The sequence below is a fragment of the Hypanus sabinus genome, chromosome 4, assembly GCF_030144855.1.
Source record: "Hypanus sabinus isolate sHypSab1 chromosome 4, sHypSab1.hap1, whole genome shotgun sequence".
Lineage (NCBI taxonomy): Eukaryota > Metazoa > Chordata > Chondrichthyes > Myliobatiformes > Dasyatidae > Hypanus > Hypanus sabinus.
Window position 1 is genome coordinate 61,522,563 of NC_082709.1, and position 26,877 is coordinate 61,549,439.

The 26,877-nt window shown below is 44.6% G+C and overlaps 1 long non-coding RNA gene across 2 annotated transcripts in view; it reads right to left on the bottom strand.

Moving 5' to 3' along the window:
* LOC132392816 (uncharacterized) overlaps window positions 1–26,877 on the bottom strand; it is a 156,902-nt gene that overhangs the window by 43,229 nt on the left and 86,796 nt on the right. For both annotated transcript variants that reach the window (XR_009511663.1, XR_009511662.1), the window contains one exon: window positions 4,513–4,677. This is a non-coding gene — a long non-coding RNA (uncharacterized LOC132392816). The remainder of the gene's footprint in view (window positions 1–4,512; window positions 4,678–26,877) is intronic.

Sequence of the window (26,877 nt, forward strand, 5' to 3'; positions counted from 1 at the left end):
GAAATGGGAGCAGGAGTGGGCATCTGGCCCATCGAGCCTGCTCCACCATTCTATAAGATCATGGCTGATCTTCACCTAGCTGCCTATTCTCCCATAACCCTTTACTCCCCTACTATGCAAAAATCTGTCCAGCCTTGTCTTAAATATATTTACTGAGTAGCCTCACTGCTTCATTGGGCAGAGAATTCCACAGATTCACCACTCTCTGGGAAAACCAATTCCAAGACTATGACCAAGACCAAGACTATGTTCCCTAGTTCTAGTCTCACTTACCAGTGGAAACAACTTTCCTGCCTCTATCTTATCTATCCCTTTCATAATTTTATATGTTTCTATAAGATCTCCTCTCATTCTTCTGAACTAAAGCGAGTACAGTCCCAGGCGACTCAATTCCTCCTCATAGTCTAACCCCTCATCTCTGGAATAAAGCTGGTGAACCTCCTCTGCACTGTCTCCAAAGCCAGTATATATATCCTTCTTCGAGTGAGGAGACCAGAACTGCATGTAGTACACCAGGTGTGAACTTACCAGTACCCTGTACAGAGGCTGCATAAATCCTGTTCTTAAATTCAATCCCTCTAGCAATGAAGGCCTTTTGCCTTCTTGTTAGTGTGTTGCACCTGTAAACCAACCTTTTGTGATTCATGCACAAGCATCCCCAAATCCCTCTGCACAGCAACATGCTGCAATTTTTTACCATTTAAGAAATAATCTTTTTTATTTTTCTTTCCAAAGTGGATGACCTCGCATTTACTAATATTGTACTCTATCTGCCAGACCCTTGCCCACTCACTTAACCTATCTATATCTTTCTGCCGACTCTCTGTATCTTCTGCACAATTTGCTTTTCCACTCAATTTAGTATCCTTAGCCAATTTAGATATACTACACTTTGTCCCTCTTCCAGATTGTTAATGCAAATCGTGAACAGTAGCAGACACAGTAACAACCCCTGTGGCACACTGCTCACCACTGATTGCCAACCAGAGTAAAACCCATGTATCCCAACTCTCTGCTTTCTATTGGTTAACCAATCCTTTACCCATGCTAATACATCACCCCAGCTCTATGCATCCTTATCTCATGGATAAGTCTTTTATGTGGCACCTTATCAAATGCCTTCTGGAAATCCAAGTAAATAACGTCCATCCGTTCCCCTCTATCCACTGTGCTCATTATATCCTCAAAGATCTCCAGTAAGGTTGACAAACAGGACCTTCCTTTGCTGAATCCATGCTGCATCTGCCTGATGAATCCATTTATTTCCAGATGCCTCGCTATTTCTTCTTTAATGATAGTTTCAAGCATCTTCCCAACTACAGACGTTAATCTAACTGGCCTATAGTTACCTGCCTTTTGGCTACATTATTTTTTGAACAGTGGTGTGACATTCGCCTTCTTCCAATCTGCCAGGACCTGCCAAGAGGCCAGAGAATTTTGGTAAATCATCACCAAAGCCTCTACAATAACTTCTGTTATTTGTTTCAGTAGCCTGGGGTGTATTCCTTCAGGACCAGGGGACTTATCTATCCTCAGGCCCACAAGTTTGCTCAGCACTATCTCTTCAGTAATAGCTATTATATCAAGGTCCTCACCTCCCGTTACATCCATAACATCTCTCTTTGGCATGTTAGATGTGTCCTCCACTATGAAGTCCAACGCAAAATAGCCTTGGCCATTTCCTCATTACACAATATCAATTCCCCCTTTTCATCCTCCATTCACTTTAGCCACCCTTTTCTGCTTTATATAATTATAAAAACTTTTATTATCCATTTTGATATTTTGTGCTAGTTTATTTTCATAATCTAGCTTCCCTTTCTTCATTGCTTGCTTAGTGGTACTTTTTTGCATTTTAAAGTTTTTCCAGTCTTCCAGTTACCCACTACTCCTGGCGACTTCATATGCACGAGCTTTTAGTTTGATGCCTTCTGTTATTTCCTTAGTTGTCCAAGGCTGGGTCTCTCCACCCTTACCCTTGCTTTTAACTAGAGTATACTTTTGTTGGGTACTGTGAAAATTCTCTTTGAAAGTCTTCCACTGTTCTTCAAATGTCCCACCAAATAGCCTGTGTTCCTAGTCTACACTAGCCAAATGCCCCCTCATCACATTGTAGTCTCCCTTGTTTAGGCATAATACACTGGTTTTAGATTGAACTATTGCTCCCTCCATTTGTATGAGAATTTCAGTCATACTGTGATCACTCTTTCCAAGAGGATCCCTAACGACGTGATCACTAATTTTACCTGTCTCATTGCTCAGGATCAGATCTAAGATAGCATGTTCCTTTGAAGGTTCAAGAAAGTTTGGCCGGGCCGTGGACTGTCTTCCCCTAGATTAAGCTGCTAGCCAAACCAAGAATTATACCATCATGGATGCATTCTATGAAGTCCTCCTCAAGATTGCCTCGAACAACTTGTTTCATCCAATCTATGTGCAAGTTGATGTCCCCCATGATAACTGCTGTTCCATTCTGACATGCCTCAAATATTTCTCTGTTTATTATCTGTGCCACTCTAATGTTATTATTCATTGACCGATAGATAACTCCCACCAGTGATTTTTTTCCCCTTTACTATTCCTAATCTCTACCCAGATAGATTCAACATTCTGCTACTTAGATCTTATATCATCTCACTATCCTCCTGATCTCATCTTAACTTAAGAGCGCTACCCCACCTTCCTGCCTATCCTTCCATATTACCTGATATCCTTGAATCTTTAATTCCCAATCTTCTCCACTCAGCAACTATGTCTCTGTAATGGCCACTAAACCATACCTCTTTCTACTGATTTGTGCCACAAGGTCACTGACCTTGTTTCAAATACTGCAGGCATTCAAATAAAGTGCCCTTACAGTCATTGTGCTTTTAAAATCTTGTGATCTTTTACTCTTTTGCTTTTGACTTTTCTTCACTCCACTCATTTTTCTCTTTTTTATCTTATGTTTTTTCTTTATGTTTATCCACACTTTTCTTTTTTTACTTTATCCATACTTCTCTAATCTGTTGAACCCACCTCCCCTCCCACTATTTAGCCTGAAGTCCTATCCACAGCCCTAGTTATGCAACTTGCTAGGATCCAGGTCCCATTACAGTTCAGGTGGAGTTCGTCCCATTGGTACAGGTCCCTCCTTCCCCAGTTCTGGTGTCAATTTCCCATGAATTCAAACCCACTTCTCTCACACCAACCCTTGAGCCACCCATTTAATTCTCTAATCTTCTTCACCTATGCCAATTTGCACGTGGCTCAGCTTTTTGCTTTTGCTTTTTAATTTAGTCCCTAGCTTCACAAATTCCCTCAGTAGAACTTCTTTCCTCATTCTACCTGTGTCTCTGGTACCCACATGGACCACAAATTCCTCTGCAGGTCAGCTAAGATGTCTCGAACGCTGGTACTAGGCAGGCATCGCAGCCTTGAGCACACTCTATCCTCACAACAGAGAGCTCTGTCCCTAACTATACCATCCCCAATTACCACTACCATTCTCTTCTCTCCCTCCTCTTGAATGGCTCCCTGGTCTACAGTGACACAGTTGGGTTGTTCATCCTTCCTATAACCCCATTCTCATCCACACAGGGAGCAAGAACCTCAGACCTGTTGGACAAACTCAAGGGCTGAGGCTACACCAGCATGGTCACTTGGATCCCACTACCTGCCTCACTCGCAGTCACACTCTCTTGGCCCTGACCACAGACCGAATTTGAAACTCACATTCCGGGACATCAAATTTGAGTCTAAGTTCCTCGAGCAGCCAACAATTGCTGCAGGTGTGGTCACCAGGAACCACAATGGGATCCACCAGCTCCCACATCATGCAGCTACAGCATATCACCCAATCCTGCATCTTCACTTTATTTAATTAGCTGTAATTTAGTAATTTTTATTCAACCACTACAAAATCCTTACTTGCTACTACTAACTTGTGCCTTGTCACCAAGGCCTCAAGTTCCCACTCCTAAACTGGTCCCCTCACACAATGGCTGCTCGGCTTTACTTTTATTTACTCCTGCTAATGAATTGCGAATCGATTGGTCCACTGCTAATGCACTGATCCCAGCGAAATGCTCCTTTTTAAACCTCTTCTCTCCGACATGTGCAAAGCTCTCTCTCTTCAAGTCAATTGGTCTGTTGCTAATCCGACGAGCCCCATAAAATGCTCCTTTTTTAAACTCTTCTCGCTCTCTCTCTTCAAATTAATTGGTCTGCCACTGATGTCTTTCATTTCTATTCAAGGCACAACATTGCTGGCCAGCCCAGCTCACCAACTGATGTTCTGTCCACCACCCAGTCACCTTCTCCCTCACTGGTCTCACTGATCACCTGCAAGGTTGTACTTCAATCCTCCGTCACTCCAACCTTCTTATTCTGGCTTCTTCCCTCCTCCTTTCCAGTCCTGATGAATGGCTTCGGCCTGAAACATGGGACTGTTTAAACCCCTCCATAGATGATGCTACCTGACCCGCTAAATTCCTCCAGCATTTTGTATACATTGCTGAATAATTCCATTACCTGCGGAATCTCTTTCTGCGTTCAAAGTTCCAGTGATGATGGAGCTCAACCCCAGGCACTATCACCATCGGTAATCCTGTCGGCGTTGCTGATGGGATTTGTGTGCAAATTGGCTGCCACTGTTCTGTTGTATTTTTTTCCCCTGACTGTACTGTTGGCTTCCCTCTGGAAGAGATTTTTTTAGTTCAAAATTTTAAAATTGTAAGCACTATGGTGTAGCAAGCATTCAGTCCACGATGTCAGATGAGTAAGCCTGTTCAATTTAACAACCATTTTTATTGTGATAAACACAAAAACGGATGGGGAACTATGACCTGGGGAGAGAACCCACTCAGCCACACATAGACAGGGAGGTGATTATTACACACCCACGATTACAGTTAGGGTGACCCACAAACATGCATGTGAATAATTGTATAACCCGAGCTAAAATGTAATAATAAATTAACTTGAATTTCCCAACATAATCCCATGAAAACATTTTAACAGAAGAACAATAAATAGCGCTGGTCATTAGAAATGCGGGGGCGGGCTCCCAATATATTGTAACTTATAGTAAATTCTATTGTATTTCTTTATTTTCCTGTAAATGCCTGCAAGAAAATGAATCTCAAGGTAGAATATGGTAACATTTGTATATGTACTTCAACAATAAATTTACTTTGAACTTTGAATTTGATTTTTTTTCACTTTTCTAGAAATTAATTTCAATAGCAGTTAAGCACTTTAAGATGTCCAGACATTGTGAAAGACATTACATTTGAAATAAACCTTTGAACATTAATAGAAATTTAAACACAGCAGAAATCCACTTGCTCAAAATATCTTCCCAAATGATTTATTACTTTTCTGCAAAATAAAGGAAATTTCAGTTTGGATGTTATGTCTTTGGTTTCATTTGATTTGTCTTCTATTTCTGTTTGATCTAATTTGGATGGGTTTATGTTTTTTTGTGCGTTGCTCTGGATTTCCAGCATCTGTAAAATCTCTTGTGTTTATGTTTTTATTGGTTTTCTGGGGAATCTGCAGTTCAGAAGAGCTTCATTGCTTGTAAGGTATTCTGGGGAGGAGTGAGCAATGTAGTATAAATGATGTTTACACTGAGTTTTCATCCCTGTTCTCAACAGGGACCAAAAACAGACAACCTGGCTCTGCCCCAACAGGTAGGTTTACTATGCAAATTCAAGTCTCAATGAAGGATGTGCTATTGCTGTCCTCTCATGGAAAAATAATGCCATTACAACTGTTTGTGTTCCTTGAGTTCATTTCTCATTAAAGGATTCCTTTCTCAAAATTGTCATTGGCAAAACCTCTGTTGACACCTGGCTGATTGGTTTGGACCTGTTCACACCATTAAAGATTCCCTCCCCATATTAAAGGTATATTGCACACCAGTTTGCTTCTGGGTAAAATATGAGATTTTGCTGACAGTGGATCATATAAAATCCCACCTTCCAGCTCCAATGGATCCTTTCCAGTTCACCTACCATTAAAAACAGTCCTCTGATGATGCCACAGCCTCAGCCCTCCACTCTGTCCTGTCCCACCGAGAAAACAATGCCTCGCGTTAGGATGTTGTTGATCGACTTCAATTCGGCGTTTAACACAATCATTCCTCAGAGACTGTTGGGTAAACTGTCCTTTTTGGGTCTCGACATCCCTTTCTGTAACTGGATCTTGGACTTCTCAACTGAAAGACCCCAGTCTGCCTGAGTTGGCAATAACATCTCAAGTTCCCCCAGTGCTGAGCAATGGTGCTCCCTAGGGCTGTGTGCTCATCACTGATGCTGTTCCTGCTGTTGACTCACAAATGCACTGCCAGATACAAATCAAACCACATCAAGTTCACTGATGATACAACAGTGATGAGTTAGCATGTGGAGAGGCTTGAGTCTTGATGTGGACAAGACAGAAGAGATACTTGTCAACTTCAGGAAGGCACAGGTCAACCAGTCTCCATTGTACATCAATGACTTTGCTGTGGAGAGAGAGAAAGTTCCTTGTTGTGCACATAACAGATGATCCAGCCTGGACCCACAACACCTCCTCATTAGTCAAGAAGGCACAACAGCATCTACACTTGCTAAGGAGACTGAAGCGTGCAAGGCTCCCCACCCACATTCTAACAACTTTCTACAGGTTGCCCTGGCTGGCGGCGTAATTATGTGGTATGGAAGCTGCAAGGCATCAGACTGTTTGACCCTACAGAGGGTAGTAAAAACCACTGAGAGGATCACGGAGGTCTCCCTTTTTCATATTTGTGACATTTATTGAGAGTGCCATAGACGTAGCAGTATTACAGTGGTATGAGAGAGGAGTTGGACAAACCAAACTGGAAGGAGCTGCTGGCAGGGCTGACAGCTGAGCAGCAATGTTATAAGCTCTGGGAAAATGAGGAAATGCAGGATAGATGTATTCCAAAGAAATACTCAAACGGCAAAATAGTACAACCGTGGCTGACAAGGAGAGTCAAAGCTAATGTAAAAGCAAAAGAGAGGGCATACAACAATGCAAAAATTAGTGGTAAGCCAGAGGATTGGGAAGCTTTTAAAAACCTATTCCTCTGTTTTACCACTAGTTTTTGCACTGTTGTATACCCTCTCTTTTACCAACCTGATTTTCCCAATTGACCTGCATTTTGAAATGTCCCATGACCATCATAACATTTCCCTTTTGACACACCTTTTCAATGTCCCATTGTAATCTGTGGTCCACATCCCAGCTACTGTTGGAGGCCTGTATACAACTGCCATCAGGTTCTTTTACCCTTGCAATTTCTTAACTCAACCAACAAGGATTCAACATCTTCCAATCCTATGTCACATCGTTTTACTGATTTGATGCCATTCTTTACCAGCAGAGCCACACCACCCCCTCTGCCTACCTTCCTATCTCTCTGATACAATGTGTAACCTTGGACATTCAGCTCCCAACTACAACCATCCTTTAGCCACGATTCAGTGATGGCCACAGCATCATACCTGACAATCTATAATAGTGCAAAAAGATCATCCATATAACACTTTGAGTGCTGTATTTGCTACCTTTTCTGATTCTGCATCCCTAATGCACTGATACTCACTCTGCTGGCTGCAATTTTGTCCTATCATCTGCCTGCCCTTTCTAACTGTCCGACTGCACACTATCTTTGCTCTTTTACCACCTGTCCTATCCTGAGTCCCTTCACTCCGGTTCGCAAACCCTGCCAGATTAGTTTAAACCATTCCCAACAGCTCGAACAAACCTGCCCGCAAGAATATTGGTTCCCCCTCGGGTTCAGGAGAAACTCATCATTTCTGAACAGGTCATACCTCCCCCAGAAGAGATCCCAATGATCCAAGAACCTGAAGCCCTGCCTCCTACACCAGCTTCTCAGCCACACATTTATCTGCCAGATCATCCTGTTTCTACCCTCACTGGTGCATGGCACAGGCAGCAATCCAGAAATTACTACCCTGGAGGTCCTGCTTCTCAGCTTTCTACTTAGCTCTCTAAGCTCTCTTTTCAGAACCTCTCCGCTTTTCCTTCCTATGTCATTGGTACCAATATATACCAAGACATCTGGCTGCTCTCTCCCTCTACAAGATGTTGTGGACATGATCTGAGATATTCCTGACCCTGGCACCTGGGAGGCAACATACCATCTGGGTGTCCCGTTCACGTCCACAGAGTCTCCTGTCTGTTCCCCTGACTATTGAATCCCCTATCACTACCGCTTGCCTCTTCTCCCCCTTTCCCTTCTGTACCCCAGACCCATGCTCAGCGCCAGTAACCTGATCTCCATGGCATTCCCCTGGGAGGTCATCCCCCACAACAGTATCTAAAACGGTGTACTGATTATTGATGGGAATGGCCACAGGGGTGCTCTGTGCTAACTGCCTATTCACATTTCCATTTCTACTGACAGTCACCCAGCTACTCACATCCTGCAACTTCGGGGTGACTACTTCCCTGTCACTCTGATCGATTATACTGAAGGTCATCCAGATCCCTAACACTGTCTTCAAGGAGCTGCAGCTGGATGCACTTCATACAGAACTAAATCCCTGGGAGACTCTAGGTCTCCCAGGACACCAACATCTGACATTAAGAACACACAACAGCCATTTACTACACAAGGTACAGTATGAGTTAAAAAAAGGGAACATTAACAGAAGCTTACCCAAAGCCAACGCCACTTTCGAGCCAAAGCCTGACACTTCTACTCTCACCGCTGGCCTACTCCCAATAATGGCCACCCCACTTGTCCTTTCTGTACTTTTAAACAAGTGTCACTGACCTGCAAGAAACCTTGTTGTTGTGGCCTGTCCCTGCCACTGATTGGGCAGCCAGAATCATCAGAATGGGGAAGAAATGTGATCTAAATGACTTTGACCATGGAATGAGTGTTGATGCCATATGGAATAGTGAGTATCTCAGAGGTTGCTGATCTCCAGGATGTATCAAACAAGAAAATTAGAAATGTATATTACAAGAGTTTTGTAGTCTTGGCTAACTTTAATCTACAACCAGCAATGATTGTAGTTTAAAAGATGAGAGGATGAATTTTTGATGTATGAATGGGATTTTTTACAGCAGTACATTTAAGAGATATCCAGACAACAAACATCAGATATCCTAGTACTGTTCAGAATCAAAATCAGGTTTAATAACACTGGCATATAGAACATAGAAAACCTACGGCACAATTCAGGCCCTTTGGCCCACAAAGCTGTGCTGAACATGTCCTTACCTGAGAAATTACCTAGGGTTACCCATAACCCTCTAATTGTCTGAGCTCCATGTACCTATTCAGGAGTCTCTTAAAAGACCCATATGCTGTAAAATTAGTTGTCTTTGCAGCAGCAGTACAATGCAGTATATAATAATAGAAAAAAACTGTGAATTGCAGTAAATATATATATATATATATATATATATATATATGTATATATAAAACAGTTAAATAAGTGGTGCAAAAAAAATAAAAGAAAGTAGTGAGGTAGTGTTCATGGGTTCAATGAGACAGCAGAGGAGACAAAGCTGTTCCTGAATGGTTGAGTGTGTGCCTACAGGCTCCTGCACCTCCTTCCTGATGGTGGCAATGAAAAGAGGGTATGTTCTGGGTGATGCTGGTCCTTAATGATGGATGCCACCTTTTTGAGGCATTGCTCCTTGAAAATATCCTCAATACTAGAGAGGAGAGTCTTTGCAGCTTACCTCGATCCTGTGCTGTAACTTCCCTCCCCCACACCAGACAGTGATGCAGTCAGTTAGAATGCTCTGCACTGTACACCTGTTGTGCTTTCTTTGTAGTTGCATGTTGGGCCCAGGGTAGATCCTCAGAGATAGTGACACCCAGGAACTTAAATCTGCTCACTCTTTCCACTTCTGATCCCTCTATGAGGACTGGTGTATGTTCCCTCATCTTACCCTTTCCACAATCAGTCCTTTGGTCTTACTGATGTTGAGTGCAAGGTTGCTGCTGTGACACCACTCATCTAGCAGATATATCCTGCCCCTGTACACCCTCTCGTCACCATCTGAAAGTCTGCCAACAACAGGCGTGATAACTATTAGTAAGGGGATAATTAGTAATCTAGTTGTAGATTACTACAAATAGCTTACTAACTATCTATTAGCATATTTTAAGGAAGAATGACCATAACAATATTAGAATTCTCCATTGTGATAGGAAGTTAAGTAATTCAATGTGCAGTTAGAGTCCTAAATGTAAAAAAGGGAAGTGTGGAGCTACAAGGAATAGGCTTTAATAGACTGGGGAGTTTCATTTAAACAAATGAGGGTGGAAAACAAATGGCTAAGATTTAAGCAATAAATGTAGGAATTACTATCATTATACATTAACTTCTGGAGTGCAAAAAAAATTAACCATAACTTACATAAGAAATTAAGGTCAATATTAGATTGAAAGAGAAAGCACTTTCTTTGAATCTAATATTAATCTTAATTTATTATGTAATTAAAGAAACAAGCAGCAAACCTGAAGACTGGGAGCAGTTTAAAATTCAGCAAAAAAAGAGAAAGGATTTTATTAAGAGAGGAACAATAGAATGTAAGCATAAACTTGCAAGGAGGTAGAAACTGGGGGTCATGAGCCAGTCCTCATCAAGCGGCCAGAGGTGGAGAGGTCAGCAACTTCAACTTCTTCGGTGTTATCATTTCAGAGGGTCTGTCTTGGGTCCAGCATTTAAGTGTCATAACAAAGAAAGCACGACAGAACCTCATTTTCTAAGAAATTTGTGAAGAATTGGCATATAATCTAAACTTTGACAAACTTCTATAGACATGTGGTGGAGATTATTGTGGTGAACTATGTGCCTGTCTGGACACGCCCCTTGCTGACTGCTCCTGTGGCTCCTCCCACAGACCCCTGTATAAAGGAGATCTGAGGCCTGACGCTCGGCCTCAGTCTCCAGAACATAGTATGATAGACACTCACTCCTGGTTCCTTCTTCCAGTCAATAAAAGCCGATATCTCGCCTTACGTCTCAGTGTGAGTTATTGATGGTGCATCAATTATATTGACTGGTTGCATCACAGCCTGGTATGGAAACACCAGGCCTTGTATGGAAAAGCCTATAAGAAGTAATGGATATGGCCGAGTCCGTCACAGATAAAGTCCTCCTCACCATTGAACGCATCTACATGCTGTCGCAGGAAAGCTGCATTCCTCATCAGGAATCCCCACAACCCAGGATGTGCTCTCTTCTCATTGCTGCTATCAGGAATAAGGTACAGGAGCTTTAGCTCCCTCACCACCAGATTCAGGGACAGTTATTACCCCTCAACCATCAGGCTCCTGAACCAGAGGGGATAACTTTTCTTACATCAACACTGAACTGATTCTACAACCCATGAACTCACTTTCAAGGACTCTTCCTTTCATGTCCTCGATATTTATTTCTTATTTACTTATTACTGTCTGGGGCCACAATACACATCAATGACTTGGATGAGGAAAATAAACAATGATGTTCAAAGGTCTCCTTAAGAGATGCAGAGAGAGGGTCTGATTGAACTGGATGAACGAGGAATATTTCCCCTGGTAAGGGATCCAGACCAGGGTCAAAGTCTCAGGATACACAAAAAGATGTTTAGGAAGGAGAAGAGAAATTTCCTTTTATAGAGAATGGTGAATCTCTGCAACTGAAGTCATGAAAGCCAAGCTGTTGAATTTATTTAAGAGGGGGATAGCTAGGTTTCCAGACACAGATGGGATTGAAGGGCAATGGGAGAAGAGGGAATAATAGTATTAAAAGAGGGTCATCGACTGTCATGTTGAATGGCAGAGCAGGCATGTAAGTTCAACTCCTGCTCCTATTTTCGAATTCTCCAGGCTTGTTCCTCAGCCAACACTGAAAGCAGACCACTTGGCCATTTATTTCTTTGCCATTTGTGGGATCTCACTGTGCACAGCTTGAGTAATGCGTTCCATGTGGTTCAATATGGATCTGCATTAAAATCACTCTACCTTTGGCTTCGTTAGCTGTGATGTAGTTTGGGGCATCCTGAGAGGAAAGACATTGTGCATTAAGTCCCAATCTTTCTTTTTATTTATTAAGAACCAGGCCTTTCATAGCTTAGTGGCTTCTTGACCCATATGATAATACAGCATATGGACTGACTGACTGGATATGATTATTGTCTTTCAAGCTGCACACTGAAAAATAATAATCATATCCATATCTTCAACTGCTCTTCACCCTTCACTGTTTGCTGAAACGGAGGCTTGACACAGGGATCCACCTGGCCTCACCTTTCAGGTATGTATATGCTTCGGTTTTAATTTCCTGCTTGCTCAGGCAATGTTTTGCAATCATTGCCAGTATATAAAATACACACACGTTTATCCTCAGCCACAGCACAGGTAATAAAAATGAATTACAATATTAATGTAAGTCACAGCACCTTATAACTCTGGTCAGGTTATTATGTTCATTTCTCTCCTTAATAAATGTTTGGGTAGGAATTTACCAATTGCTTTAATTATTTCCTATTATACATGCATGACTTCATTGCTTTTGCCACTGGCCAGGCTCAATGTGTGGGAATTCTCTCCTTAAACCAATGTCCTTTTGCTCTTTCTGTAAGATCTGCCTCATTAAGTCAATTTAGGCATCATTTTATGCAAATCTCTTTTGGACCAAGTCCTGCGGCCTCAGGACTTGTGATCAAAATTTCCGGAGAGACAATTAGGACTCAGCCTTTTGATGCACCATTAATAACTCTAGGAGACTGGAAGTGAATGATAGGCTTTTAGTAACAGCAAAAAGGGAGCACAACATGTCGAAGACTGAAGGAGGAGCAGTGCCCCTATAGCCTTTATACAGGGGTCTGTGGGAGGAGTCACAGAAGCAGTCAGCAGGGGGGCGTGTCCAGACAGGTATATGTAGTTCACCACATTCACCCCTCCTTTGTTTTAAAAGAGAGTCCCCATGGGGCGAAGTTTCTGACAAGTATATTTACAGGTCAAGTCTATCAGGCAATCGAGTCTGTCGCTGCGATCTACGTAGCACCGGTGGTGATTGCACCAGTGCCAGTGGTGATTGCACTGGTGACGGTGGTTGTGCTGGCTCTGGTCTGGCTTGAGGTGCCAGCCCATTAAGCATCAGTAACCCCTCATGCGTGTGCGTGGCACCCGGTATGGGAGTGTCGTGAGGAGTCTGTGTAGGGCTTGGAGTGCGCGGTGTCTCGTGGGTATATACATCGGTGGGTACGGGGTTCATCGTCACCGTGGACTGTTCAGGGTAGGGGTCTGGTGCTCCTGCGGGCGCCAGGTCGCAGACGGAGACCATGTCCTCCCGCCCATCAGGTAAGAACACGGAGGCATACTGGGGGTTTGCATGAAGTAGGTGAACCCTCTCAACCATCGGGGAGTATTTATTGCTCCTCGCATGTTTCTGGAGCAGTACTGGCCATGGGGACGTCAGCCAAGCCGGTAGGGTGGTCCAGGTGGCAGACTTCCTGGGAAAAGAAAAGAGTCGCTCATGAGGGGTGGCATTGGTGGACGTGCATAACAGGGAGCAGATGGAGTGGAGTGCCTCGGGGAGGACCTCCTGCCAGCGAGAGACCAGCAGTCCCTTTGACCGAAGGGCTAAGAGTGTGGCCTTCCACACCGTGGCATTCTCCCTCTCCACCTGTCCATTTCCCCGGGGATTATAGCTCGTGGTCCTACTAGTAGCAATACCCCTAGCCAGCAGGTACTGGCGCAGCTCGTCACTCATAAATCTGGACCCTCTGTCACTGTTGACATAGCAGGGATATCCGAACAGAGTGAAGAGCTGGTGCAGGGCTTTATGATGGACGTGGCAGTGGTATCGGGGCAGGGGATGGCAAAGGGGAACTGCGAGCACTCGTCAATTATATTAAGAAAGTACACATTGCGGTCGGTGGAGGGAAGGGGGCCTTTAAAGTTGACACTCAGTTGCTCAAAGGGGCGGGTGGCCTTGATAAGTTACGCCTTTTCAGGATGGTCGAAGTGCGGTTTGCACTCAGCGCAGACTTGGCAGTCCCTGGTCATCGTCCTGATGTCTCAAGGAGTACAGCAGGTTCCCAGCTTTCACGAAATGGTAAAATCGGGTGACCCCCAGGTGGCAAAGATCTGCATGGAGGGCTTATAGTGGGTCGAGCTGCGCGCTGGCACATGCTCCCCGGGATAGGGCATCAGGGGCTCATTGACCCTTCCAGGCTGGTACAGGATATCATAGTTGTAGGTGGAGAGTTTGATTCTCCACCTCAAAATGTTATCAATTTTTATTTTGCCCTGCTGTTGGTTGCTAAACATGAACGCAACTGAGCGCTGGTCGGTCAGCAAGGTGAACTTTTTGCCAGCAAGATAGTGCCTCTAGTGCCTAATAGCTTTCACTATGGCCTGGGCTTCTTTCTCCACCTTTCTCTTCTTTCTTTGGTGTAGGAGTTTTAGGGCCTTGAAGGGTGCAAGAGAAGAATGCTACTGGCCTGCCTGCCTGATTGAGGGTAGCAGCCAGTGCAGTCAGAGGCGCCACTCTCTACTTGGAAGGGAATGGTCTCGTCCACCGCATGCATTGTTGCTTTGGCAATGTCCCCTTTAATGCGGCTGTAGGCCTCGTGGGCCTCGGCTGAGAGGGGAAGTGTGGTGGACTTGACCAGGGGCAGGCCTTGTCTGCGTAGTGAGGGACCCATTGGGCGTAATAGGAAAAGAAGCCCAGGCACTGTCTGAGGGCTCTGAGGGTGTTGGGAAGAGGGAGTTCCAACAGGGGGCGCATACAATCGGCTTCAGGGTCAATGACTCCGTTCTCCACGACATACCCAGGGATAGCAAGTCGGGTGGTTCCGAACACACACTTGTCCCTGTTATAGGTAAGGTTAAAAGCTTTGACCATTTGGAAAAATTGTTGGAGTTTGGTGTCATGATCCTGCCAGTTGTGACTGCAGATGGTGATGTTATCCAGATATGGGAACGTGGCCTTCAGTTGGCACTGGTCCACCATCTGGTCGATTTCCCTCTGGAAGACAGAGACACCATTCGTGACACCGAAGGAGACACGCAGGAAGTGATAGAGCCTGCCGCTGCCTCGAAGGCGGTGTTTGGGCAGTCCTCCGGGCGGATGGGGAGCTGATGGTAAGTGGATTTCAGGTCTATGGTCGAGTATACCTTGTACTGAGCTATCTGATTGACTATATCCGCGATGTGGGGTAGGGGGTACGAGTCAAGCTGCGTGAACCTATTGATGGTCTGGCTATAGTCCACGACCATCCTACTTTTCTGCCCGGTCCGAACAACGATGACCTGGGCCCTCCAAGGACTTGTGCTTGGCTCAATGATTCCCTCCTTGAGCAGCCACTGTACCTCCGACTTAATGAAGGCCCTGTCCCCTGCGCTGTACCTCCTGCTTTTAGTTTCCTCTGGTTTACAGTTGGGGGTCAGGTTGACGAACAGCGGTGGGAGAGGGATCTTGAGGGTGAAGAGGCTGCAAGTGGTGTCCGTAGCACGGCTGTTGGCATGATGTTGGGTGGGATGTGCGGGTCAGTATGTGTGTGTGGTCAGTAGCGGGGTATGTGACAAATTCCCACAGAACTGAGGATTTCTGACAGTGATTGGTGGGAGGGGCCCATCATACTCCATTGTCACACTTTTCAGGTGGCTCTGGAAGTAGAGCCCCAATAGCACAGGGGCACACAGTTGAGGCACGACCAGTGAGTCAAAGTGTGGAGTGCTTTGGTCAAGGGTCACGGAGGCCAGAATTGAATCGCCATCTTGGTCCGGCGCGGTGGAGTGCCCGGTAAGCACCCATGGGCCGTAGGCGGTGTGAAGTGGCACCGACCAAGATGGCCGTCCCCATGACTCGCACGCGGCGGGCAGGCAAGATGGCGGTGACCAAGATGGCGACCCCCATGCCTCGCACGCAGCGGGCAGGCAAGATGGCGACCCCCATGCCTCGCACATGGCGCTGCTCGACCCCGCTCACAGTTTGGACTTACAGGCCTTGGTGAAGTGGCCCTTCTTTCTGCAGCTGGAGCAGATAGTTTCCTGGGCAGGGCAGTGTTTTTGAGGTTGCTTCTTGAGTCTGCAGAAGTAACACTTCGCGGACTTGCGGCTGGCAGCAGCCGTGGTTAATTCACCAGCGGGTTGTAGGGACTTCACGGACTCGCGAGTGGCAGCAGCTGAGGTCGATTCGCCGGCAGGTTGCTGGGTCCGCGGCGTCCATGAGGCTGGCAGGAGATCACGTGCCTGGAGAGCGTCAGCGTTGTGCAGAGCGGCCTCCAGTGTGTCGGCCAGCTCGATCGCTGAATGTAAGGTGAGATCAGCATGTTCCAGCAACCGCTGGCGCACGTACACTGACCTGGTCCCCGTAACGAAGATATCTCTTACTCAGAGCTCCGCATGCTGTTCCGCTGTCAGCCCCCTGCAATTGCAGGCCTGCATGAGTGTCTGTAGGGCCCGGGCAAACTCAGCATTCGACTCTCCGGCCCTCTGCTGCTGTGTCGCTAAGCGATGTCTTACGTAGACGGTGTTCACCGGCCGCAGGTACTGTCTTTTGAGGGTCTCATCGCTCCCTGGTAGTCCGGCTGGTCCCTGATCATGGAGTAGACCCGTGGACTGACCCTGGAGAGGAGAACTCTGTGCATCGTGGCAGGCTTGGTCACTTAAATCTCCTCCAGGTACGATTCGAAGCATGCTAGCCAGAGTTTGAAAGCGTTGCCAGATTGAGGGTCGAGATCCAATCTGTCGGGTCATAAAATGCTCTCCATGTTTTAAAATTGTTGTTAATAAAATTGATCAATAACTCTAGGAGACTGTAAGTGAATAATAGGCTTTTATCAACAGCAAAAAGGGAGCACGACATCTCGAAGACTGAGGGAGGAGCAGTGCCCCAATCACCTTTATACAGGGGTCTGTGGGAGGAGCAGCGGGGGGGGGGGCGTGTCCAGACAGGTATACATAGTTCACCACACCTTTCCCAGTATCTCAAGGCGTTGGATGTTTTTATTCAACAAGCCAAATCATTGACTATTTGTTTTTACAGAATATGAGCATTGCTGGAAGGTCAACTCTTATTGTTCCTCCCTCATTACCCTTCAGAAGATGCCCCTGAACCTCTCCGGTCCATCTGGGGAAGGTACTTTAACAATGCTAATTGCATTGGAGAGGGAGTTTCAGAATGGAAACTCAGTGCAATGAAATAATGGTTGTCTCTTGGGGTCCCAGGAAGACTAAATTGTGCAGGGTGGCAATGTTTTTTTTATGAGGCTGAGTTGCGAGCTCGACTTCAACCCAGCATGGAGAGTGCGCTCGGGGGCAGCCTGTCACCGGATCTCAAGCCTGGCGCTGATCTCACTGCACCACCAGCCAACCTGTTGCACAAAGATTACTAAAGTGGAAAAGCCTTGCACAGAGACGATCCCACTCTCTCAGACTCAGAAGTCAGGATCCAGTGGCACGAAGAATTGTTACGTCTGGCAATTTCCTTGTCTGCATTGGATGGCCGCATCTTCTTAAGCTCTGCCGCACCCTACGCACTCCACAATGCGCTACTGCAACACCTTCTCAGCCGTTGAAAACCCGGGTCTTCCTCTCCCTGATCCACCAAAGCAGTCTTCACATGCTGGGATGAGCAAATTCCTACCTCACTGAGGGTTTCAGACCCGTTGGCTACCCTCACCTGGTTTAGCCGACCTGTCAAAGCCGTTGCCCGGGGTGTGGCCACTATCGCATGCAAACAGCTATGAGGAGCCACAGGTGAGAGCTGGACATTGGTGGGGACCAATAGCTGTCAAGCCACTCCAAGGAGTGCGACAAGCCCCCCATCTAGAGGTGCTACCCCTCCCATAAACCCCGGCAATGAAATATTGACAACACCTTTTTCCAACCAGATCATCTGTCACTTTGGGATTCTGGATGCATTGGATTTCCCATGTATCTGCTTTCTTTGATCTTCCTGGTGTAGATACTGCTGGGTTGGGAGGCACAATCAGAGTAGCCTAGGTGAGTAACTGTCTTGTAGATGACACACACTGAAGTAGGTAAAATGTTTGTGATGATATTAGATACTCATCTTCCGAACGGCTTTGTAGGTTGAGCTTATACAGAGCTGTTGGTGCTACACTCATTCAGGCAATGTGAAAGGATTCCATTTCACTCCTGACTTACACCTTGTAGATGAAAAGCTTTGGGTGTCATGGGGTTAATTACTCTTCAGAGGATACCCAGCCTCTTACCGCTCTTATATTTCCACTTGTATGGCTGTCTGGATTCTAGTCATTGTGATCCTCTTCAGGTTAACAATGGGGCACTTGATGCCTGTTGTTGTGATTGTGATCAAAGTTTCTGGAGAGACAATGAAGCAGGTGATATAAGAAATCCTTATTCATCACAACAAGCAGGCATCGTCCTGGAAACACTCTCAGTAGAGGCTCACAAGCCCAAAGGTACATCATATTTTTATACCCTTAAGATCAACAGTAACAGTGGTTAATTCAATACAGTTTTGATATTTACAATGGCAATGTTTACATCAATACCTTGGATTGGGTGCTCAATATTTATTGCTTATTTGTTTATATTATTGTTTTCTCTTTTTGCATTTGCACAGTTTGTTTTCTTCTACACTCTAGAACCCTAGATTGGCAATCGTTCATTGATACTGTTACAGTGACTATATCGTAGATCTGCTGAGGATGCCCACAGGAAAATGAATCTCAGGGTTGTATACAGTGACATATATGCACTTGGATAATGAAATTTATTCCGTACTTTGTACTTTGACAATGCTTCCTTTGAATTGTATATCTACAGTGGGAGATAGCTCTGAATGGATGGGACACTTCCCTGAATTTACACAATTGTGCAAATTTGTAGCAAGGGGGCGTTGGGAGTGGACCCAAGTGCAGGATACAGACACAGAGGTAATATAAACAGAACAGTGTTTATTGATAGTTACTAGGAAAGCCAGGGAGCGAGGACAAAATGTCAACATGGATGTAATCGTTGGATAACAAACCGGTAAAACCTGGATTAGGACTTGGAACCTGGACTTGAACTTGACTTGGACTCGACTTGGACTTGGACCCTGGACCTCAGCTTGGACTCAGAACTTGGATCCTGACTTGGACTCAGAACTCGGACCACGAACTTGGTCTTGGACCATCAAAAGACTAAATACCAACTTGGAGTAGCACCAAACGGCCGGAGCTACTCAGCTGTAAGGACTTGGACAATGAGGAGACAAAATACCCAACTCAGAGTAGCAGCAAATAGCCAGACCTACTCAGGAATGAGGAATCCACGGACTGGACCGTGACAAAACTTGATGTAGGGCAAGTAACACAATCCTAGTGCCTTCACGAATGGCTGATTCATGTGAAATCTCTTAGTCTGTGGAGTAGCCTGTGCTCGTAACTTCAAGTTACAGCTTGCAATTTACAACAAAAAACAAAGTCTGGTTCTTGCTTGAATTAATATCTGCTACATTCACATTACTCCAGAATACTCCCTAACAAATCTGTCCCAAGAAGGCTAAACTTTAAGGAGGATCTAATTAAGTAGGGTAGCAAAAACACCCTTCACTTTGGATCCCTTTTCCAATGATGAAATTCTCATGTCTCTATGTTCATTTACATCTACACTACCTATCATCTCTAATTGGCTATCTACAAGACTGAACAGAGATGGCAATATAACATACTGGAAATTTAATCATATCCTCTTCTTGGATACTTTAGTCCTTTCAATGCCAACCAGTCTTTAAAATGCAGCTTTGTTATTCATACACTTGTTGTCTCCTCCTCTGTTGGTCTATTGTGGTTTACATATCTTTATCTTTGTCCCTTCAATATCTGATAGCTAAGATTATCAGTAGTGGCTGCTATTAGCTACTCTGAGGGTAGGGTCACTGCAAACTAATTTTCTTTCAGGTTCATAAGCAACAGTTCACATTCCATGTGTAACGCCCTGGTTACATTTTTTACTGCTATGCTGTAGGTATTTCATTTTAGCAATTCTGTAAGAGCAGTCTGTTCTGCTTTCAGCCTGTTGGGTTTGAGCTGTGCTAAGGGTCTTTGTTGTTCAACTTAGGACTGTGATGTCAGCCAGTCAGGATGGTGGAATTGGAGAAGTTTCTAGAGACCACTGAGCAGAGAGGTTTTGTGAGGGACACTGATGCGGGTTGAAGTCTGTTTTGGCAGGAGCTGGGAGAGGACAGGAGGGAGGATGGCTGAGGATACCATCCCTGTTGCACAAGGTGCTTTGTGTAAGTGAATGGCTTCAAGGAGAAAGTACCAAAACTCCTGCAGGAAAGTCTGTTTGTTCGAGATGGATTTTGAGTGACATTCAAGTGGTGTGTGCTTTCAAGGATCCAACGCATGAGGTACAGTCAACTCCAAGATGTGCTCCAACTTAAGTGCACATTTGACTGTTTAATTATAATGGGCTATTTTGTCTTTTCTTTCTTTTCTTTAATAATTCTTTGGTTAACATTCCTAAATATACTTCCTTTATAATTGAACAGTGTACAATCTGTTATTTCCTGCAGAGGGACAGTAAATCACACAGCATTCACACAGAATTGGGGTGTGGGTGGGCAAGACATCCCAACCTCATGGGCTTGGTGGGATAAATCCTAAATGTACAGAGCCTGAGAAAGGTGGGTGCCTCACCACAGAGTCCACTGACTGTCAGTGAAGGGCTAATGAGCAACCTTTCCAGAGCCGCCCTGTTAAAAGGGGTTTTACATGCCTTGACAGAAGAGTATCAGGATGATTTTGACAAGTCTCCCAGTCCTTTTGATCAATGCACAAGAGAATTTGGGGAGGTCTTTATTGGAGTAGCTGCAAGGACCTCACCCTGGTGGCACCCCTTCCTAGACTGTCCTTTCAATTGCTGGCCCAGCAACTGAAAGGGTCTAGCTTACACTGGACGCCAAATTTCCTGTAAGTCTTGCTTTCTCAGATTTTTTTTTGTTTATAATAGACTGCTTGAAGCAGAACACAAATATAATTTCAGACTACTTGTATCACATAGGAATCTGGAGAAACAAGAAATTAATTTTTAATGAATATAATGTGTTTAATTGAATAAGGGTGCTAACGCTTTGCAATAGTTCAACTAAGCTAAAAATGTTTTGTTGATGATTTTCATTTGCTCTCAATGTCTGAGGCTTCTCGCTTAAGTGTCCAGCAATAATCAGCCAGCATTGATGGATTTAATTTGCCCTGATACCCTTTCTCCATGACCGCAATTTCCTGATGAAACCTTTCACCTTGCTCATCACTGACAGCATCAAGATTTGCAGGGAACAAATCTAAATGGGAATGCAGAAAATGAATCTTTAGCGACATGTTGCCTTCATAGTTTTGTATGCTTGAAGCATGTTGTCAATCAGCTGCATGTAGTTTAGTGTTCTGTAGTTGCCAAGAAAATTTTCAATGACATCTTTCAACATCTTCTGTGCTATTTTCTCCCATCACAGTAGAAGTTCTTCTATTCTCCTTGTAGTCTTGAACCCAGTAATTCTGCTTTGGCCTTTGACAAACCCAAGTCTCTGACCAAGTCTTTAACTTAGATTGAGTTATCAGATGAGCTCAGTCAACATAAAGGATTCAGGATCTGTATCAGTAGCAGTATCATTTTCCATTCCTGGCTTGTGCATCATGGCATCTTTGTCTACCACCTCTCGACTCCAAGTCTCTGGTGGCTTCAGTACTGAGAGACTATCGTCATGTGGCACAGGTCTCATGGCTGAAGGGAGATTGGGGTATTCAATGGATTTCTTGTTTTTAGCAGAGAAACTGGACACTTTGGTCAGACAGAAATTGTCACCTGTCACATGATTCTTCTGCTCTTGCCATGTCATTGGGACAGCAAACAGCATTGACTTCTGAGTACCTCTGAGTCAGGCTCGAAGATTGACAGCGCATGTTGTGCAACAGATGTGAGGAGCCCAGGCTTTGTCTTGGTTGCCAATTTTACAACCAAGGTAGAGTTCATAGGCTTTCTTAATAAGAGGAGTCATCCTCTGTCTTTGAGTTTTAAGCATATAATCACCACAGATATAACAGAAAATGTCACAGCTGTGAAACATTGGCGAGACATTTTGCTATCAGAAATACTCTTGAAAATGCAATTGATTTATTATAACGTATATACACAATATGCTATGCACATCAATGTGATCACAAACCAATATACAAGTAACAAATAATATTAATATTAAGTACTTTATTGGCTCCAAATGGGAAATTATTTCATTACAGCAGCAACATTTAAAAACACACTTAATAATAATAAATAATAACAATAAATATAATAATAACTAATAATAATATACACAATAATAATTTACTAATGTGCAATAATGTCATGATCCGGTCCGTGAAATCCGTATTCTGGTTCATGGTTTGGTCCATGTTCCTTATTCCAGGTTTTCCAGTTTTCCCCAGTTTCTGTTGAGGCAGCTGATTCTCATTTGGGCTGGCTTCATAAATAGCTTCAGGATTCAGCCTCTGGCTGCTGGATTGTTCTTGTCCAAACCCTTTGTCTGTATCCCTTCCCTTCACCTTCCTCTTGGAGCCTCGCCTCTAGCCTTGTCTTCACCACAGTCAAGTTCTACCACTGGAGCAAGATAAGGAACTGTCCTTTGTTGTTTTGTCCATGCCTTTGCTAGGTAGGTCCAGCTGTTTGCCGCTACCTAATGTTTGGAACTGTCTGACTCTATGCCTTTGCTAGGTAGGTCTGGCTGTCTGCTGCTACCTTGTGTTGGGAACTGTCTTGTCATATTCTGCATTCTGTGTAGGAGTCCTGGCCCTATGTCCTGTTTCCAAGAAGGGGTCCTGGCTCTGTGTTCCATGCTCCTGTCTCTTCCTCGACCAAGTCAAGGCTTTAGGATCTTGTCCAGTCCTAGTCACGTCCAAAAACCTTGTCCTGTCCAAGCCATGGCTTTGTGTTCTCATCTTGTCCATGTGCCTCGCCCAACCCAGGAGTACCTTGCCCAGCCCGGTACTGGAGTTCCCTTGTCCTGTCCAGGAGTCTCACAGCCAGTCCTGTTACCTCTCCTTGTCCTATAGCCACGTCTTGTCCTCGCCTAGTTCTGGAGTCCAAGCCTAAGTCAAGACACAGGTTCTGGGTCCTTGCCCAGTCTCTGGCTCGGAGTCCTGGCCCAGGCTCCTAGTTCCCAGTTCCATGTGCTGGTTCCGCTATCCTAATCAAGTCCTAGCCCAGGACCAGAATCCTTGTCTCGTCCAGGGCCAGTGTCATGTCCAGCGTCCTTTCTTCCCCACTTTCCTTGCTTCCTTCTCACGCCTAGTTCTGTTCCTGGTAGTTTAGCATCTGTGTCTTGCATTTGCACCCATTCCCAATGCCCCCCTTATGATAAATAATGTGTAATACTGTGTAACAATAATGTATAAAATAATAAAATAGAGACTATTGTGCTATGATGATGTGTTGTTCTGTGGCACAGAATGGTGTGTGCATGATGCTTTTGTAGCCTTTCTAAAAGCTGTCCTGCCTAAGCATGTCTGGACAAGATAGAAAACTTTTCAGCTTACTTTGTGGGCAACATTTTAATTGACTTTAATTATGAATTGAAATAACAAATATAGGCAATTTTAAAAAATAATGTATGATTTCATGATTAGGTGCCCAAATCCATAAGGTACACTCAAAAGTATTCAGGAAGCAAAAACTTTTGTTGTCCGGTATTATTTGTGATCACTCCCCATTCAGCTGAGATGGCTGCCTTCCAACGCTGTGTTCAATTTCTTTTCTCTTTCTCGGTCTGACTTGCCAGTGAGGTTGTGGAACTTGACATCCCTTCCTTTAGTCAGATCCCTTCCCATCTGTTTTGCCCAATATCTTTCTATTCTGATCTGTACAACTAATCATCTACATCCAAGAAGCAGTCTTCATTACAAAGTATAGTTATCATTATACCTTAAACTTTATTCACAGTTTGCTGACACACGCTCTCTCTCTGTCTTCTGCATTCACGTTTCTATTCTCTTTCATCTGCAGGTCTACTTCTGTCGAGTGTGGTCAGATGTGATGCCGCAGTCTGGAGTTCATCACCTAGGTTCTTCATAATGACAATGTTCAAGGACAGACTTAAGTTTAACCCAAGTCCCATATTTCCACTAGCTGTCTTGTTGGGTCTGTACACAAACACAAGTGTCTTTAGTCAGTAGCACCACCTATGGTCCAAACCACCTGAGAGCAAACCCTGCCTTTTCAGGCAGCACTCTTATGACATAGTCTCGCAGCTGTGGGAAGATTATCTTCTCTCTCTCTGGCTCTCTCTGATCAGCAACATGATGTTGTTGCTTTGCTCAGTCCCTCAACACTTTAAATTGGTTGCAGAGTTCCTTTACATCTCTGTATAAACTTACTAAATTAGCATTTGTAATTTCTTTCTCCACACTTGCAACTTCTGTCGATTTGTGCTTCTTTTCTCTCTTCGCTTCATGATCTGGACTCTCATTCCCTCTCTGCTCTTCTCTCTCCCCTTTCTGGTGTGTAATTACTTTAATGCTGCTACCTCTGCAGACAGCCACACTGCCTTTAACACTTCTTGACTGTCTTTGGCTCCTACCCTTGGGACATTGTCCCATGTCCTGTGCCTATTCAGGGCTACTGGTTCTCTGTGGGCCATGTTTATCGTCCCTGTCTTGCCCACGTTACTTCTCACTTTCCTGTGTCTGTGATGGTACCTACTCTATACAGTGTGTCTCTACCCAGGATAGTACCCTCATTGTTTGGAGACACCCAAAAATCTGCAGAAAGCTGCATGCACTCAATCTCAAGAACCTGAGACTTACTTTTCTTTGCCGTCATAGATTTACCCCCTGCACTGGTAATTTACATCACCTCTCCGGTCGTGGGCAAGAGTAGGTCTGTTATCGACTCTGATGACCCTGTGTCCACTAACATCACATTGGCAGCCCCTAATGAACCTCTTGTATACAGTATATCTGTGGGTGACCAGTACTAGCAATGGAGGCTACCAGCAGCTATTTGTCTGACCTGAACACTGTGCTCATTAGCTCTATAATCTGGTTAGCAGCCAAATTGGTCAGCGAGGGTGCTGCTGCTATTTCAGTTTGTCTTGGTGACTCTCACACCTTCCTCCCTTTTGAGGACACTGCCTCCAATGATGGCCTATAGGCCACAGCTGTAACATATCACTTCCTTCCTAAGTCTACTCTGGCTGTTCGTTGCTAGGTAACCCAGTTGCGTACACACAAGTCCTCAGTGACATCATTCAGTACAGCATTATGACTTCCCTTCCCCTCCTCCAGTCTATCTGAACAGCCCATGATACTATCACAAGACAGGTCGATGCCACTGTTATCCCTAAATCTAAAACTTCCTGGTGGACTGAGCTCAGGCCTTCCTTCAGCATTTTCAGAAAGACTGGATCATCCCTCCCTAGATTGTACAACCTTTAGTCCTTCTCAAGTGCTCAATATTTATGGAAATATACACAATTCATGGCTGGCTCATCAGCTCTCTAAACTACTGACATAATCATTCCTGAGTTACTCCCACCTCCCCCCAGTCACTGCCTCACTTCCACCTTAAAGAAGTAATATCTCTCCTTGTTACTGGCATTCTTGCTAGATGTTCATGTACTATCCAAAAACTCCCTGGGCCATACTATCACACATATTCCTCGGCCATTTTAATTTAACCAGAAACATGTATCTTTCAGGTGCATCTGATGAATTTTAATATTTCCTCGAGCTTGCACCAAAGTTCTTTATTCCCATAAGTAACTTTACGTGAGGGAAGCTCAGACAAAATTCTCTGCATCTCTCCAGGTGTGAAGGGCTTGTGAATGGTAGCAATCAGGATCAAGGGCTGGCTGAGAGAGTCAGGATTCTTGTCCTGTCATTGTCTGACCTCAATGGGCCCAGCAGATAAGTGCAATTACGAAGAAAGCATGGCAGCATCTCTACTTCCTTTCGAATTTGTGAAGATTCGGCATGACATCGAAAACTTTGACAAACTTCTATAGATATGTGGTGGAGAGTGTATTGACTGACTGCATCCCAGCCTGGTGTGGAAACATCAGTGCCCTTGAACTTATGGACACTTTGTACACGGGAGTGAGCGTTTGGAAGGTGGGCTGTTGCAGGTTGCAGGCATCTTCTGTCACGTGGGAGCATATCTGTATACTGATCATGATGAAGGGCCTCAGCTTCAAATATTAGCTGTTTAGTTATTTCCGTTGATGCTGCCTGATCTGCTGAGTTCCTGCAGCATTTTCATGTTACTCTGAGCTTCCAGCATCTTCAGAATTTCTTGTTTATGATATCCGTATACCTCATTTCCACCGCCTCCCCCCCCCCCCCCACCACCACCATTAAGCCTCGACAATCAGAAGCTGGGTTGATTCGGGAGCACTGGGTTGACTCCCTCACCCACTCACTGAGTCAGTGAGTCTGACTGGAGCCACTCATCCCGCACCTGCTCCCTCTCCCATCACAGCTGTCTCTGTGACTGGTTTTGTTTATTTATGGCTTACTTTCAGTTTGGGTCCCAGGAACAGAACCCCAGGAACTGCCTGTTGTTGACTTTACTTCTACTTCTTTTTAAAGTTGCTGGGATTTCATTTTCTTTCAGTACTTTTTAATGTTTTTGAATTTACAGTGGTTTTAGTCGGGTAAACTGGGGTTGTGGTTTCGCCACCTGTCAGGTGTATTTTCAGTGGGGATTGTTTCGCCACCACTTACTCATAATGATTACACTGATGTCGGCAGAGTCTCCACACTTCAGATTTGGTGAGGAATGCTCTTGTTAAGGAACCTTCATATGGTTAGCAAGAGTGAAGACCCAGCACTGGGAGCGCATAGCTTGAAGGGCCGGAAGTGTATTGCTAAATAAATAAA